This window comes from Protopterus annectens, chromosome 10.part0 (genome assembly GCF_019279795.1).
Source record: "Protopterus annectens isolate FY-2018-M chromosome 10.part0, PAN1.0, whole genome shotgun sequence".
Classification (NCBI taxonomy): Eukaryota; Metazoa; Chordata; order Ceratodontiformes; family Protopteridae; genus Protopterus; species Protopterus annectens.
In genome coordinates, this window is record NC_056744.1 from 1,132,785,678 (window position 1) to 1,132,804,399 (window position 18,722).

At 37.0% G+C, this 18,722-nt stretch overlaps 1 long non-coding RNA gene across 1 annotated transcript; it reads left to right on the forward strand.

Annotated features, from left to right (window-relative positions):
• Positions 1 to 13,272: 13,272 nt before the first annotated feature.
• LOC122812828 lies at positions 13,273 to 14,644 on the forward strand. The gene is made up of 2 exons (XR_006366583.1): positions 13,273 to 13,434; positions 13,829 to 14,644. It is a non-coding gene; the product is annotated as an uncharacterized LOC122812828 (long non-coding RNA).
• The last annotated feature ends 4,078 nt before the right edge of the window (positions 14,645 to 18,722 follow it).

The following is an 18,722-nucleotide window of genomic DNA, read 5'->3' on the forward strand; positions in this document are numbered from 1 at the left end:
CAAGTGTGAAGACCTCAACACTTGCAATAAAATACAAACCTAAAAACTTTATGAAACGACCTCACAGTGGATTGTATTATAATCCATCTAAAAGCGCAAAGCTCTATGTGGGCGTTTAGATTATAAATCCTTATTAGTAAAATATATATGATGTCATTCCTATTATCTCATATTTAGGATATATGATCTAACTACATAAATAAAAAACACTTACATTAAATATGAATCATCCTATTAAAAACATGCTTTTAACTCTATAATGTAAAAAACAAATTATTTCTAACAGATTGAAATCTGTGACAACCCTCTAATTACTAGTGTCTACGTAACCTCCTCTTTTTGAGGAACAGTTTAATTTGGACCTTATCATTGAGACCAGGTGGTTCGTCAGCTCGCCATCTGATTATCCACCTGGTCTCTTGTTCCAAAGTTTGATTAATGAGGTCACCTCCTCTAAAACCCAATATGATTTTCTGAATGACGTAGAATCTAAACATGTGCTCTATACCTGCTGTTTTAATATGTTTTGCTAGAGCATTCAAGTCTGAGCCTATCCTAATCTGGTAACAATGTTCCCTTATACGTTCCTTAAACATACGGTTAGTCTTCCCGATGTAATAAGCGGGACAAGAATTGCAAATCGCTAGGTAGACAATGTTGTTGCTCTCACAGTTCGTGTTGGTATTAAAGTAGTAACTACGGCCAGTGGTAGGATGTATAAATACTGTATCTGTGTTAATAAATTTACACTGATTACACTTTCCACACGGCTTAGTGTTAGTACCTATTTCTACTGCTTGTCTGTGATAGGGACTATGTCTGGGTCTACACAAAAGGGTCTTCAAATTGGGATGATTCTTATATGTTATACTTGGCTTAGGTCCTATAATGTTACATACTTCTTTGTCTGAGCGTAAAATGTCCCAGTGGCTCTAAGTAATTTAAGGAGAGATCTCTCCATTACTATTAGACCAGCTGACAAGGGTGGTCCCATTGTTATAATGGACACCACAGACTATAATGCAAGAATGACCGCTATGTTGAGTGATGATGAGTTTTATACGAAAATAAACAATGAAGAATTGAAGGATAAAGTAATGTGCTGTCGTTTCGTGGATGACCTTTTCTTTTTGTGGCTAGGAGATGAGATCTCCCTTAGAAGGTTTGTATCGTATCTAGATACAAGCACCCAGTTTTTGAAATTCACTATGAATTTCTCCAGGACTAATATTTCCTTTTTGGACGTGGAGATCACTAGACTTGATAGTGGTCTGTTAAATACATCTGTGTATAGAAAAGTGTGTCATAGGAACAGTTTAGTGCACAGACGGAGTATGCATCCACCATACATTTTTAGAAATGTTTTAAAAGGACAATTCATGAGGGTGTCGAGACTCAATCCAGATGAACAATGTTTTCAGTCAGGAGTGCAGGACCTTAAAGAAAGATTTATAGAGAGAGGTTATAGTGAAACAGATATCAATGAAACAATTACACATGTAGAATCATTAAGACTGAACAGAGCGAGACCATATTTTATGGATCAAATAGACGTACAGTGTGTAGCTACTGCATCTGCCAATGAGTTGAGAGCTACTTTAACGTTTAATCAAGTTAATTTGAGAGTGAAAGGACTTATGGAGAAACACTGGGACATTTTACGCTCAGACAAAGAAGTATGTAACATTATAGGACCTAAGCCAAGTATAACATATAAGAATCATCCCAATTTGAAGACCCTTTTGTGTAGACCCAGACATAGTCCCTATCACAGACAAGCAGTAGAAATAGGTACTAACACTAAGCCGTGTGGAAAGTGTAATCAGTGTAAATTTATTAACACAGATACAGTATTTATACATCCTACCACTGGCCGTAGTTACTACTTTAATGCCAACACGAACTGTGAGAGCAACAACATTGTCTACCTAGCGATTTGCAATTCTTGTCCCGCTTATTACATCGGGAAGACTAACCGTATGTTTAAGGAACGTATAAGGGAACATTGTTACCAGATTAGGATAGGCTCAGACTTGAATGCTCTAGCAAAACATATTAAAACAGCAGGTATAGAGCACATGTTTAGATTCTACGTCATTCAGAAAATCATATTGGGTTTTAGAGGAGGTGACCTCATTAATCAAACTTTGGAACAAGAGACCAGGTGGATAATCAGATGGCGAGCTGACGAACCACCTGGTCTCAATGATAAGGTCCAAATTAAACCGTTCCTCAAAAAGAGGAGGTTACGTAGACACTAGTAATTAGAGGGTTGTCACAGATTTCAATCTGTTAGAAATAATTTGTTTTTTACATTATAGAGTTAAAAGCATGTTTTTAATAGGATGATTCATATTTAATGTAAGTGTTTTTTATTTATGTAGTTAGATCATATATCCTAAATATGAGATAATAGGAATGACATCATATATATTTTACTAATAAGGATTTATAATCTAAACGCCCACATAGAGCTTTGCGCTTTTAGATGGATTATAATACAATCCACTGTGAGGTCGTTTCATAAAGTTTTTAGGTTTGTATTTTATTGCAAGTGTTGAGGTCTTCACACTTGTTAGTTATAGGATTTTTATATTATGCATAAGCAAAATATAACAGCATGGCATACATTAGTTTGCTTCGTTTAATTGACGTATGGATATGTGTTTTTAGTAAACTGAATGTATTTACGATCGTACTTTCTATTCAATAATGTACTCTGCATATGAGTTAGCAGGAAAGGTATCATACATACATTGTTTCAGTCAGGATTCAACTTCTGTATATGTATGTAGAGTTTAGAGTTTATATGCAAAGTTCTATATTTTTTGTAAATCATGAAATTGCACAGTTGTTGAGTATAGGATTTTTATACTATGTAAAAGTGTTTTCATTATGTAATAGCATGGTTCATGTAACCTTGCTTCATTTAACTAATTTGTAGATGTGTTTTTAGTTAATATAATATATAGAATGTTTAAATGATTGCACACTATGTGTGTTTTACTTTAAAATTTTGAGCGCATTTTCACTGATTTTGTAACCAATCAGCCTTTATGATAGCTCTTATAAAGAGCTTTACTTTTTGTAATTTGTATCTAAGTCTGAAGAAGCCTGTACTTTTGTACAAAATAAAAGAAAAGTTTTTATTAGAACAACGTGCTCTGGAGTATTTGGAGACTTTATACTTGTTTTGTTATACTGAAGACGTTTTATTGCCGTATGGAACAGCGTATATGGTGACTTTGATATTTGTTTTCATTTTATTCACGCTGTTTCCTGCTTCCGTTGGTGTGTTTATCTGCTTTTGGACTTTTTAAATTTATATAAAGTGTTACATAAACGTATTTACTGAACTGTTTTTCTTAGGCATAGCCTTTTACTATTTCTTTGAAACAGTAAATGTTATGGCATAAATGGAGTAGAAACAAGTCATATTAGCTCATCAAAGACTGTGAAAAAGGTGGAGTATATGTATGTTTTATGTCTAATTTTTTGCTTGCTCTGTGGTAGCAGCCGTATTTCCTACAAAATACATTAGACATACTACACAGGGACAAAATGTTGAGGCACATCTTTTTTGTAGCTATTCAAGTAAAATGGTTTATTTTAATTTGAGTAATAGGTTTGTGGATGCTTATAAGTACATTGTTTCAATATGCTCACAAAACTGAAGAACAAACACTTTAAAACAAAAAGGATGCACCAAGGCAGGGAAGCAGATAGAATCCAATTTATTGTAAGCGCTTTCGTCTTGGATAATACCAAGACTTCATCAGACAAAAAAGTAACAAACACAACCCATTTTTAAAAAAATCCCCAGGTCTGACATCAGTTCCTCAATTAACATTTAAAGAGATAGGTCATTATAAAACCCATACATTACAACCCTGTTTAAAGCATATACATACAAAAAAACATGTAAAACAACATATGTAAATATATACATTTTTGTAAAAACATGAATAAAGATCTAAAAAAAGCCCTTACCAACAAAATTATCTCATTAAAGCCTTTAATTTTAAGACACAACCAATAAAGGCAAGCTCATTTAATCCAGGCCATCCAACAGCTTTTAAATGGAGGATCCAGAATAATTATTTTTCCTCCAATTTCAGTTGCCATGGACCTCCCCTCACATTGGGTTTAATTTGTTCAATGACTATAAATTTAAAATAATGTTCTGGGAATTCATGGATGTGCCTAAACAACGCATTTGTCAGTTTTTTCTTTTTAATGTCATAACAATGTTCATAAATGCGGGTTCTGAGTTTCCGCTCGGTCTTTCCTATATAGAAAGCCGGGCAATTCTGGCACAAAGCCCCATACACAACACCAGTACTATTACAGTTATATTTACCACGAATGTGTAAAAAATATCCATTTAAACAAAAAAGTTCTCCAGTGTTAATGTGTGTACAATAGCTACAGAACCTGCACTTAAGACATCTGCCGAACCATTTGTTCATCAGCTTCATGTTTCAACAGTCTTTCCAACAAACTTTTTAAATTATTCCCTTATTCAGTACAGAGATTTCATCTTATGACAACTCATTGAATAACAATGCATTATTACAGGAACCTGTTGTCAGAAGGAAAGACCCTAGTGCAAGCTCCCATAAAACAACATATGAACATGCTCCTTTCCCCATCAACGAAGTACCCAGAGGAGGGAGAAACAGGTCAATGAGCAAGGGCAGACAGAAATGCAAGAGCTCAGGGGAGGAACATGTAGGCCCCACAATCAAGAGGATGTGGGAGAGAATACCCAGACATTAGTTTGGAACCTCTCAGACAGAGTTTTAACAGAAGATGAAATCTCTGTACTGAATAAGGGACTGTCATTTATTCCCTCTATGAAAAGCAATCTACCTGACTCAGTGATAGATACGAAATTGTTTGGAAGGAATGTTCAACTGAAATTAGATTATGGGGGACATTCATCAGTGGGTGAACATGGAGTTTTCAAGAGACCCAGCACATTTATTCCCATACTACATCAATTAATAGATGCTTTTGTTAAAATGGTAGAGGAGGACTTACATGGATTAAATAATAATAACAAAAATAAATAGTTTGGTAACCTGAGTTCAAAACGAAGAGTTGCTATGAATACTCTGAGGAGTAACAACACACTTATGATTAGACCAGCTGATAAAGGAGGACCAGTAGTAGTTATGAATAGAACGGACTATGCCGACAAAATAAAAACAATGTTGGATAATAATGAGTTCTATTCAGTAATCTCGAAGACTGAAATAGATATACGGGTTGAAACTATTAGACGTATGTTAGAAGACTTATCCAAAAGTGAAATTATTAGTTTGGAACTATACACATTCTTTTTAGTTGAAAATCCATTGATTCCAGTCATTCAAGGGTTACTGAGGGTCAACAAGAATACACATAATCCACCCATGAGACCCATTGTGGCAGGGAGAGGTTGGGTTACTGAACCCCTCTCCTTGTATGTCGAAAAACAACTAAGGAAAGTTGTAGATAGTTTCACTCATATCCTGAGGGATACTAAACAGTTTCTGCTGGACCTTTACAGTAAAGTGAGTGTGTTACAGACTGATTTACACCTCATATTAGTGACTCTTGATGTACAGTCATTATTTACAGTTATACCCAACCAGCATGGGTTAGAAAGTATGCGGAGATGTCTCAGGGTGAATACTATATATATCTATGTGTGTGTGTGTGTGTGTGTGTGTGTGTGTGTGTGTGTGTGTGTGTGTGTGTGTGTGTGTGTGTGTGTGTGTGTGTGTGTGTGTGTGTGTGTGTGTGTGTGTGTGTGTGTGTGTGTGTGTGGGAATGTGTGCTTGAGATGAACACTGATTGTCCAACTGACAACACAGAAATGGCTTTATCACTGAAAAACACTTTCAGCTAATGGGATGTGTTGCACTTTCTCCACTGTTGTGCAACTGTGAAGTTGGTATATAAAAGTTATGGGAATGTGAGGGTCTCCCCCACATGGGGAGGGTGAAAGCTTAATATCCAGTTCACAGCATTTTATCCGTCGGACAAAAACTTTTTAGTAAATAATCATGACTTCATCCACACACACACACACACACACACACACACATATATATATATATATGTGTGTGTGTATATATATATATATATATATATATATATATATATATATATATGCTGTTCCCTTTCCGTATCAATTGCAACAGGTTATACTCCACCTTAGTTAATTGAAGTAACTCCTATGTCACACTTGACTCTGGAATAAATAAATAAATAGCTGTTGGTCTTTCAACTTTTTATTTTATGCCCTTTGTTACTCAGAGAACATCATCTGGTGATCTGCAAATTACTACCCAAAGGTGATGGACTCATTTGAATGTCACTTACATACACTATAGATCACGCAGCAGTCCAGAACATCCGAACAAAAAAAGATATAATGGCCTATGGCAGCTTTTACTCATATGCCATATATATTTTTGAAGTGGCATTCCACGTCCCCCCCTAACCTCACACTCAATGTGTTGGGATCAGTTTCTGGGAAATACCTTTGACTACACCAACCAAAAATACGATTGCGTTGTATGACGTTGGCATTTCTTCACATCTGATATTATGTATAACAGCTTAACATTTATTCCTTAGTGATGTAAGACGATGATTAGTGTCAATAGTGATGTCATGCTGTAGTATGAGGCACAGTGTTGACCTATGATGTAATATGGTTCCACATATGCATCTTGTTCAGGTATGCTTTTAGGATGTCAAAGTTCCAAGATAATTTCACATAATTTTCTTTTGAAGTGTCTAGTTTGATTTTATTCTGCATATTTTACTTTGTAGACCAGTAATGTTTTCAGCTCAAGCAGTGGAGTTCTAAGGACCCAGTCTGTTTCTGTTTTCTGTTAGTAAAGTTATCATTGATAGATATACAGCTATAAAGAAATGCCTGTACCATAATTAATCACAGTGCAAACATTGCTAAGATGTATAACATGTCAGTGAAGATAAAACAGATCTTTCTGTGTACTTCTAAGACAATGGCACTACTATTACATGTGAATACTAGCTACTCTGTGTTATTCAACGTATATATTTCTTTTCAAAAGGTAACCAACTTGAGGAAACATTGAAATGGGCTCTATTGTTTAGAATATGTATAATTCATATTGCACAGCTAAGCAAGTGGTCATTGTATTGAAAGTGTTGTTTGTCATGGTAATATCTTGTAGATTAAGGGTATAGTTTACACAACAGTTTCTTGCATTTGCTAGTTGTTTCCAGGTATAACCAAAAGATTTAAAACTGAGAACAAAGCAAGCACCAAAACAGCTGAAACCTACACATCAGGTACATATTTAGGGTAACCGTAACTCTTAACTGCTATGATTTTAGTACAACACTATGATTTTTGTCCTCAAATTTGCCCTTGTGCTGCCGGGCTTTATCATTGAAAGACACTTTCAGCTAATGGGATGTGTTGCACTTTCTCCACTGTTGTGCAACTGTGGAGTTGGTATATAAAAGTTATGGGAATGTGGGGGTCTCCCCCACATGGGGAGGGTGAAAGCTTAATATCCAGTTCACAGCATTTTATCCATCGGACAAAAAATTTTTAGAAAATTATCATGACTTCATCCATACACACGCACACACACACACACACACACACACACACATATATATATATATATATATATATATGTATATGCTGTTCCCTTTCCATATCAGTTGCAACAGGTTGTACTCCACCTTAGTTAATTGAAGTAACTCCTATGTCACACTTGACTCTGGAATAAATAAATAGCTGTTTGTCTTTGAACTTTTTATTTTATGCCCTTTGTTACTCAGAGAACATCATCTGGTGATCTGCAAATTACTACCCAAAGGTGATGGACTCATTGGAATGTCACTTACATGCACTATAGATCACTCAGCAGTCCAGAACATCCGAACAAAAAAATTTATAATGGCCTATGGCAGCTTTTACTCATATGCCATATATATTTTTGAAGTGGCATTCCACTTCCCCCCCCCAACCTCACACTCAATGTGTTGTGATCAGTTTCTAGGAAATACCTTTGACTACACCAGCCAAAAATACAATCGCATTGTATGACATTGGCATTTCTTCACATCTGATATTATGTATAACAGCTTAACATTTATTCCTTAGTGATGTAAGACAATGATTAGTGTCAATAGTGATGTCATGCTGTAGTATGAGGCACAGTGTTGACCTATGATGTAATATGGTTCTACATATGCATCTAGTTCAGGTATGCTTTTAGGATGTCAAAGTTCCAAGGTAATTTCACATAATTTTCTTTTGAAGTGTCTAGTTTGATTTTATTCTGCATATCTTACTTTGATGACCAGTAATGTTTTCAGCTCAAGCAGTGGAGTACTAAGGACCCAGTCTGTTTGTTTTCTGTTAATAAAGTTATCATTGATAGATATACAGCTATAAATAAATGCCTGTACCATAATTAATCACGGTGCAAACATTGCTAAGATGTATAACATGTCAGTGAAGATAAAATAGATCTTTCTGTGTACTTCTAAGACAATGGCACTACTATTACATGTGAATACTAGCTACTCTGTGTTATTCAATGTATATATTTCTTTTCAAAAGGTAACCAACTTGAGGAAACATTGAAATGGGCTCTATTGTTTAGAATATGTATAATGCATATTGCACAGCTAAGCAAGCGGTCATTGTATTGAAAGTGTTATTTGTCATGGTAATATCTTGTGGATTAAAGGTATAGTTTACACAACAGTTTCTTGCAGTTGCTAGTTGTTGCAGGTATAACCAAAAGATTTAAAACTGAGAACAAAGCAAGCACCAAAACAGCTGAAACCTACACATCAGGTACATATTTAATGTAACCGTAACTCTTAACTGCTATGATTTTAGTACAACACTATGATTTTTGGCCTCAGATTTGCCCTTGTGTTGCCAATATTTACTGATAATCTTTAATTTAAGTTCCATCTTTTGTATTGGTAAATACATTGTTAGTCACCGTGATAAATCTTGATTAATATTTCTTATCATAAGGTTTGTATGTGAAATCTAGCAGATGTAGGTATACTACTGAATAAAGTAAGAATGCCTTCTCTTTCTGGCCTTCTGCAGTGATTTCTGCAGGTGAGTGGTGTGACATTTAATGCTTACAGTCTAGGAGATATGTAAAATATCCTTAATGGTGTTTGACTTCCTGTTATGAAGATGGTAAGTTAGCTAGTCACAGAGACCAAGTTTGTATTTTAACTCAAGTAAGTCATGCTCACTAAGGTCTTGAGGGCTTTTTCAGCTGTGGGCAATCAGCAGGAGTAATAAAGTTAAATAAAGCACAATACCCTCCCAGCAACTTAGTCTGTTAATGAAATAATCATGCAGATTAACGAATATAAATATATAATTTTTGAAATGACCAATAATGAGCTGCTGTGTTACTTCAGTACCTTGCACTGCAACACAAGATCTGTATTACTGCATGGAAAATATGCATGTAAATATCATATGCAGTTCTCCACATTATGCAACTTGAGTGAATGCATATAGCAAAAGATCGTTTCCATTTCATTGGCAAACATAGTCTCAAGTTCATACAAATGTTCAGTATCCAAAGCTCATAATAAGCCAAGTGTTCTAGTATACAACAAATTTAATAAAACGCTATGGATACCTGCAAACTGGCACAAGCAGGACAAATTTCATGGCTGAAAACATGCCACTAAGTTATGTTTGCCTTGATGTGATTAATAACTACAATGCTGTGGCTTATTGGCACTCCTTGAAATGCATTCATAAACAACTTTTAAGCCACCTACTTGAAAATAATTTATTAGCCACCTGCCAACATGGCTTCAGACCATTAAATAGCACTACCTCTGCTCTCTTATCCTTTACTGACTGCATTAATAGAAATTGTAATAATGACACTCAGCCCTCTTTATTGATTTGTCAAAAGCCTTTGACATGGTTAACCACCACCTCCTCATAAACACACTTAAAAACCTGTCATTGGATGCTCTTGCCATACAATGGTTCCAATCCTACTTAAATAACAGGCAACAGGCTGTACTATGGGCAAATACCTTATCTTCCCGCCTTCCAGTTGCCATAGGCGTCCCTCAAGGCTCTATACTGGGTCCTCTCCTCTTCTCCATCTTCACAAATGACCTTCATTCTGTAATTCCACAAGCTACCTGTATCCAATATGCAGACAACTCCACACTTATATGCTCAGCCACTTCCTCATCAGACCTTCAGTCCCTAACCCAAAACACCATTAGCATAGTTGAAAATTGGCTTCTACACAGAAGTCTTATCTTGAACCCTAAAAAATCAAAAATGCTACTATTCACCCCTACCCATAGAGCCTCCCCACTTAACTTTACTGTTATGTCTAGCAATGGATCAATAATATCTCCTGATCCTACTATAAAACTACTTGGGGTATTTATTGATAATAACCTCACCTTTGAGCTTCACATTAATAACACTATAAAAACAGTGAAAAAAAATTAAGTTCCCTCTACAGAATCAAAACCTTTCTGACTCCACTAGCCAAGACAACTATAGCCCGTACCCACCTTATCTCTACCCTACTATATGTCTCTCCTATCTATACTAAATTATATAAAAGCAACCTGAATAAACTGTCTACCTCCTACAACAATATTGCCAGATTTGCAGCTGGGTCCTCCTATAGGACCCATCATTGTATCAATCTGAATCAACTAGGCTGGTTAGAATTGCCAAACCTAATACTTTTCAACCAACTAACAATAGTCCATAAGATCCTGTATCAACCTACAAATACACCAATACTCAATACCCTAATCACCCCATATAATAATCTCAAAACCCTACGCTCATCTAACAAATTACTAGTACAAATGGCTAAATCCAGTAATTCAGCTGGTGATGCATTGTTCCCTAATACAGTGGGTAAAACCTGGAACAGCCTCCCTAATCACCTAACCTCCCTAGCCTCAGCTAACCTATTTAAAAGCAAACTAAAACCCTACCTTAAATCACACTGGTTATGCCCCTGTGTCAACCCAGACTAACTACCAAACCCTTCCCTCAACACCTATCTTCTCATGAGTATAATCTTGTGTCTTCTCTATTGATAATAAAGTTAATATGACTATAGAGCGGACTAATGTCCTGTACATATTTTGAATGATCTCTATTGATAATAAAGTTAATGTGACTATACAGCGGACTAATGTCCTGTACATATGTTGAATGATCTCTATTGATAATAACGTTAATGTGACTATACAGCGGACTAATGTCCTGTACATATTTTGAATGATCTCTATTGATAATAACGTTAATGTGACTATACAGCGGACTAATGTCCTGTACATATGTTGACTGATTATCCCATAGCCATCTTACACTAGGACTTCTGGTGAGACTTTACAGAATAAGAGTGTCCTTGTACATACTTTGTATGAATATCCATTGCTGTTATTCACTAGCATTTTGTGTGACATTTGTGTGTGTGACTTTATACCAACTTCAAAACTTTATTAAAAGCGCACCTAAAAACATGCTGGCTATGCCCTTGCAACTCCCACTCTAATATCATCCACCCCATCCAACTACTACCTTTCTTTCACCTCCACCAACTACCTTGATGATAGCAAGCTCAGATGCTCATAAGCCTAGTACTTATTATACAGCAGGAACTTCTCATTGTTACATTTGTTAATGCCTGTTATGTACTTCACAGATAAAGAATCTAGTTGTCTACTGATGTACTATGTTCTTCATCTGTAAATATGTTTAACTAATTTCTATGTTAAATTGTTAATCGCTATGTAATCCAATGTAACTACTGTCTGTTTATTTTACTGTGGAGCTTTTCTCCCCGGGCCTCTGCTGAAAATGGACCCACGTCCAGTCGGACACTCCCGGTCAACAAATTTAAATAAATAAATAAAATAAATAAATAAATAAAAATAATTAATACTGTCTTTGACATATTTTATCAGGAATATCCAAAACTGTTTGCACTTGGATTTTTTCGTATTCAAATGCTAAATCCTATGAAATGTAATGTATGCCTAAGCTTTGTAATGTACCAATGCCTTTGTATATACCATTGTGTTTATAAACATTTTGATGTAAGTGGAGCTTTTCTCCCCGGGCCTCCACTGAAAATGGACATATATCCAGTTGGACTAGCCCGGTCAACAAATGTAAAATAAAAATAAAAAATAAATAAATTATGTTTCACATGTATGACCATCCATCAGACATTTGAAATTAAGGAACAAGACATGATAAGTTATGTATTGCCGTTTTCTTCCTGCATCATGTGGTATATTGCTGTTCTTCAGTCAGTTTTCAGTCTTGTATGTACTTTCCCATTGTTCAGAAGAATGCATAGTTCTTTTGGGTTTCTAATACCGTGACAGGAATGGACCCCATTCTTAAGTCAAAGTACAATTAAAGTTCATGAAATTAGTATTGTTTCAATCTTTGATGTCAGACAGAAGTGATCTTTGCAGTACCTGCAATGTGCCCAGTAATGACTCCTGCAATTTTTACTGAGTTAAATGTTATCGGTAACAGTAGATTATTTTTTATAAGACCCATTGCTCCTACTACTATTGGGGACTGTCTGGGTATCTTTCTTCCACATTGCTCTTGTTTCTGCCTGCAAATCTTATGGAAGTATTTTTTTTCTTTCCTCTGATTTCTCTCTTAATCTTTTTGTATATCTTTTGTCTGTATATCTATGTTCTGTGTAACACTGATGATGCTCATTAAGTGTTCTTTTAGAACATTTACCAGGTAATGAACTTCAGTGCAAACAGTGGGAAAACACCACATTGACTGTGAAGAGGTATTTTATTTAATTAAATAGATTGATTTTCACATATTTCTTTTTCAGCCATGGCCAATTAGACCAAAAATGTAAAAGATATGTGAATGGACAGTTTAAAGTAACCACTGAATAGGATTGCCACCTTTTCAAACGCCCAAAGTGGGACATTTTTGGTACAAACGTCAGATTTTGCAGGCCAAAACATACCCACGGCCAGTACAAAGTACATAACTTCACTTTTCTTGCCTAACTAAAGCTTATTCTTGTAGTATTTCAGTTGCTTATTCTGTTTCTTATAATATTTAGGAGTTTCAGATACAGAATAATTGTTTTATGCAACTATTACATAAAATGTAGGAAATAATTGTGTCCTAAAATCTCAGGACATTTGCCATTTTTATAATTTTTTTGCAGGACACAACTGCCCAAAGAGGGACTGTCCCTCGCAAAGTGGGACAGGTGGTAACCCTACCACTGAACCAGCATACATGCATGTTTTCTGGAGGTAGAAGGAAACTTGAATACCTGGGAACATCAGGATGGACATGGAGAGAACTTGCAAACTTCATACACACAGTATTTGCAGGTCAGGAATGAACCCTAAAAATTGGAGTCTTATGTAAGAACAGTAAAGACTGTGCTTGTATACCACCATGAACCACAGCAGCAAGTAACATACCCTAAAGCATTGAAAAGTTAGGTGCACATAGAGTAAATTGAGAACTTTTACTAAAATAATGTAGACCTAAAAAGATATTAACATACAGATATATAACAGATCTTTGCTCTCAGCTAATCAGAACATACGCTTTTCAGTTTATTGCAGAGTGTGCACAGCTGTAATTTACTGGAAACATATATTGTTATTCTCAGAAGTCAGCATTCTAAAATGTTGTTTTAATGTGATAGAGCATTGCTGATCAATGTGGTTTTAATAATGATTCCAGACTGTACTGCTAATCAATTTCTCCCTTTTTTAGTCTTGTTATTGAAGCACAAGGATGACACTGCAGTGAGCTGAATGAGAAATGCAATATCCTGTTTATGCCTTGGCACGTTGGGATCCCTGAAGAAGGTTATTTATTCATGCACTTTAAGATATAGCCTTTCTGTGGCTGTATGGCAGATGTAATAAATATGCGCAAGTGGAGGACAAGGAAGCGAAATTTTCATTGCTGAAACATTCTATTGTTATTACAGTCATATATCACTCAAAGGATCTTATTTTACTTAAGTCTAGCAGATTACAACCTTGCAGTTTTATTCAGCTGAAGACGGCAAGGCCAGAAAAACATTTTAGTAGTTTGTCATTCAGTTTTGAGGTTACAATGCAATATTTTATAAACAGCATTGTAAATTGTACAACATTCTAATAACTTACAGTTGCAGCTTTAGATTAAGTTAAACATGATATATGTTTAGGTTTAAATTGCATAATGGTTTATCGCTTGTCTCCTTGACGGAGGTGCATGATAGGAAAACTCATACATCTGCTTGACTGACTGTCAATTCTCTCTTTGATGTATCATTATACAAACCAACTCGTTCCCAAAAATTACAAGTGTACTAGGCTGTTCTTCCCTACTGAATTTCCCATCTCAAGTCAATGAAGTAATTAATTTATTGTGCTTAAATGAAATGCTGTGGAAATATTTTACAAGATGTCTGTTTATACTTATTTTAAATGTGCACAGTTTGTATATTTTGGGTATGATTTCTAAATGTGAAGGGGAATATTGCCACTGTTATCATGTACAGATAAACTAAATGAAAAATAAAGTGATGTATTTATAATGTGTTATGAATTATTCTAAATATTTGTTGAAACAGCTTCCTTGTAAAACACAGTCATAATAGCCTTTTGTATATGCATCTGTTACCTCTACTTCAGAACACAGATGTCAGCAGGTTTTATTTTTTGTGCACATTAGTGTTGTGGTACAACATATGCATGAAGCAGATACACGTGAATTCAACACAGTTCGAATTTCTGTAATACGCATATGATTGCAGGAAAGACACTCTTTGACGTCACGCTGATTCACATGTATGACCATGCATCAGTTATCATAGATTAAGCAACAATTCATGACAAGTTATGTAGTGCTGATTTCTTCATGCGTCATGTGGTGCCATAAAGCGGTATCCAGAAAAAAGCATAATACTACCACGCAGTGGTAAATAGTATAATAGGTTTAGTGTAAAGCATGTTGAACCAAATCTGGTATGCATGAGTTCCAATATAGCACTGTCATGCCGGGAGAGAGCTGCATAATAAAACTTTGCAGCCATGCTAACGGCAGTAACTGAACTGCTAATACAATTATACTATGTACAGTCATGTAACCCAAGGCAAATATGTCAAGTAGGTAGCATTCTCAATGCTATGTATATTCACATGTGTATCACAGGCACTGAGGGCAGCCAATACAAGGGCACTACATCAAAGTGCCAAGTCATTTCATTGCATAAATAGGGTAGAAACTAGAAGATAGTACAAACAAAAATGGGGAGATACCTACTGAAGTCAGTACCTGAAAGGCTATGTCCACTCGGTAGGTCTAAACCAGGAAAAAATGGTAGCCCAAGTTGCTTGGCCACACATACTGGGCACCATATGATATACATCACCAGGCAGCATGATAGCACAATGGATATTAATGCTAGCATGATACAGATTAACAGTAACATGGCCAGGTTTAGTGACCATGCATGTGCACACACTATACATGTCCTTCCAGTGTGGGATCAGGTAGACATGAACATCTTGGTGCCAGCTATGGTTGATTACCACATCCCATTGCAGCTATAATTCAGAAACAGATGCACTAAATCAACTCATTAGCATAATTACTGTACTATGAGGCTCACTTTAGCATGATATAAATGCATTTGACATATTTTGGGAGACCCTGTTACAGCAATCAACTGAGAGAATCAGCATATACTGGATATCAGAGTGTCCTGCCATACAGACAACTTGATAGCAGACAGGAATACTAGTAAAGAATTTCAGCGCTGTAGTGAGCACACAGGGTATATGGAAGCAACAAGGACAGTAATTGAACAGAGGAGTGTGTGGGTTAACCCAGGGCAGGACAAAGGACTGATATGCTAGAGGCAGCAACCTGAAAGAACACAGGAGACATGGCAGTACAGGTTGCAGTTCTGCTGTGGGAGGGAAACCTGATAGCACAGGGTGCATAGTCAGGCCTAGTCAATGTCCTGCTGTGTAGGATACAAAGCAGCATACATGACTACAGAATTCATAGCTGAAGAAGATACGAGTTCTTCAGTGCATTAGAGACAGACTGTACTATTAGCAAATGCCCGACAGATAAGCATGACTAACATGCCCACAGCTGCCACATAGTGGCATAGTGGTAGAATGGCAGGGAAAGACAAACGCCAGTGGTTGACCACGTTTGCGGATGACTATAAGTTGGGTGCTGTCATTGATTCCCCAAATTATGTTAACATACTTCAAGAGGGTTTCACAGCAACAAATGACTGGTGCCAAAGTCATGGCCTTAAGTTAAATGCAAAAAAATGTATTATCATACCATTTGGCAAAAACACAGCCCCTGCTGATTATGACATTAGTGGCAACCCCCTAAGCACAAAACCTGTGGTGAGAGTCCTGGGTACACAAGTTGACAACAATCTCACATTTGACCATCATGTAGCGGCAGTGGTCAGAAAAGCCTTTTACTTGGTTTATCTCATAAGTAAAGGGATTGCAGCCAGAAAAAAAAGGAGGTTACTACCTCTCTGTACACCACCCTCATTAGACCAATAATTGAGTGCAATGCCCTGTTTGGTATGTACCTCTCCAAACACCTGCACCAACTAGAAAGGCCGCAGAAATACCTCACATAGAGAATCCATGCCCTGCAGCACCTATCCTATGTGGACAGGCTCAAATCACTATCACTCTGCTCTGTATTGTACAGATTGCTCAGAGGTTATCTGTGTCTCACCTACAAGGCAATCTCAGACCCTGCTCTACTAGAAAAGCTCCATATCCATAAATATAACTCCTTGTGTAGTACCCAATCAAAAGGCTTAAATCTAATATGTGACATTAACAAAACCTGCTGGAGAGACAGGTTTGTCTCCCAGAGGCTGCCCTATTTGTGGAATAGACTCCCCATACATGTCAAATAAAGTACGTCACTGACCCCCTTCAAGTGCAACCTTAATGAGTGGATGGGCAACCACAAATTTGTCCCAGAGTTTCCACCTGTGTCCCTCACTGACAGGGGTGACAGGTGGAGATTGAGGTTTCTTTTTTGGCGATAAACTCTTGGCTAGGCTTGTAAGGGCCCCAGAGTCATTAGCCTAGTAATCTCCTATGATCCTATGATAATGGCACCATAGTAGCAGACATGGTTGTGACCAGTTTAAAGGGGCTGAGGATAGTACTGAGTCAATTGTTCTCTGGCATTGGCAGTCAGATGCACACTGATCAACATACGTAACCCACATCTGTAGATGTCTTGTCATATGACCAAAGAAATGACAGAGTTTGGAAAAGTTCACCACACAGGAAACAGAGGTGCTACTACAGACCCTATACACATATATTGTACATATTCCTAGGAAGGATGAAGCAGGAATGTCAGAGACTGGTGCAGGGCAGAGCATAAATGCAGTGGGTTTCCATAACAGGACAATAGTACAGGTATGTTGCAGGATCACTGAAATGTTACTACACATCAAGACCAAGGCACAGGAAATTGACAGAGACAGATTGACTACTGAGGTGGGGTCACTAACACAGAGACATCTCACAGAGGTGGGGGGAATTCCTGGCATCAAACACTGGGGAGGTAAGAGAATCCTCATACCTGGTACTGGCTTGGATGTTGAAGCTGGGCTATAGATGACTGCCCAAGTATCTGTAAGGATGCACCAGGTTAGTTGTAGCATGAGCCATTACTGTAGGACAGTGATTTGCAACTGTGAATGTTTTACTCAGACAAACACACATAGCTGCCATCCAGGGACAATGGAGGGGTCTATATCAGTTTGTCACAATACAATTGCAGTGAACACCGGATCATCAACCTTCATTCAGTGAAAATCGTTTCAGAGATTCTCTGAATTTACCGAGTACAACTTTGCCCTTTTCTTCACTGTAGTCCAATCTTGGAGTTAGGGGAGGTGAAGTTCCCCACTTGGGTGGGTTCGATTTATGTAGCTGTCGGTCCATTGTGCTGTAGGGCAAGTATTTACTTGCCCTTGGTAAATTCAGCGAATCGCTGAAATGATTTTCGCTGAATGAGGGTCAATGATCCGGTGTTCACTGCAATTGCATTGCGATGAACTAATATAGACCCCAATGCAGCTATTAAGCCAGGAGTAATCTACTTTACAAGGTATGTATATACCCAAAGACTATGTATATGATTGCCATGTAACAGTCTCCATGCCACAATATGGTTAGAGTCAGAAATATTATCCAGCTTTATCACAAGTATAGTTGTCTTTATGCATTCACAAGTTCCACTGGTAGTGGAAATCAAATGTGCTCCTCCACATGCTGCAGCATCATGTCAAGGATTTGGAGTAAGATTTGCAAGGCTGACAACCGTGAAATTTCTACTGTGTCCTCTGCTGGGTGTTGAAAGGTCCATTACATGGTTAATGCTGCACAAACCTTCATGTTCATTGGAACAGGCATTCCATGAATCTTGCTTGATTCTGTAGAGCAGTGACAATGTTCTGGTCATAGAGGTGGTGGTATGTTCACTGCTGGTGGTATGTTCTGCAATATGGTGGGTGAAGACATGCAAAATCGTGGATGCTGGTTCTGAAGGTGGATAATAACACATGCTGTCCAACTTCCCCTAATGCTGCTCCTAGCAACTT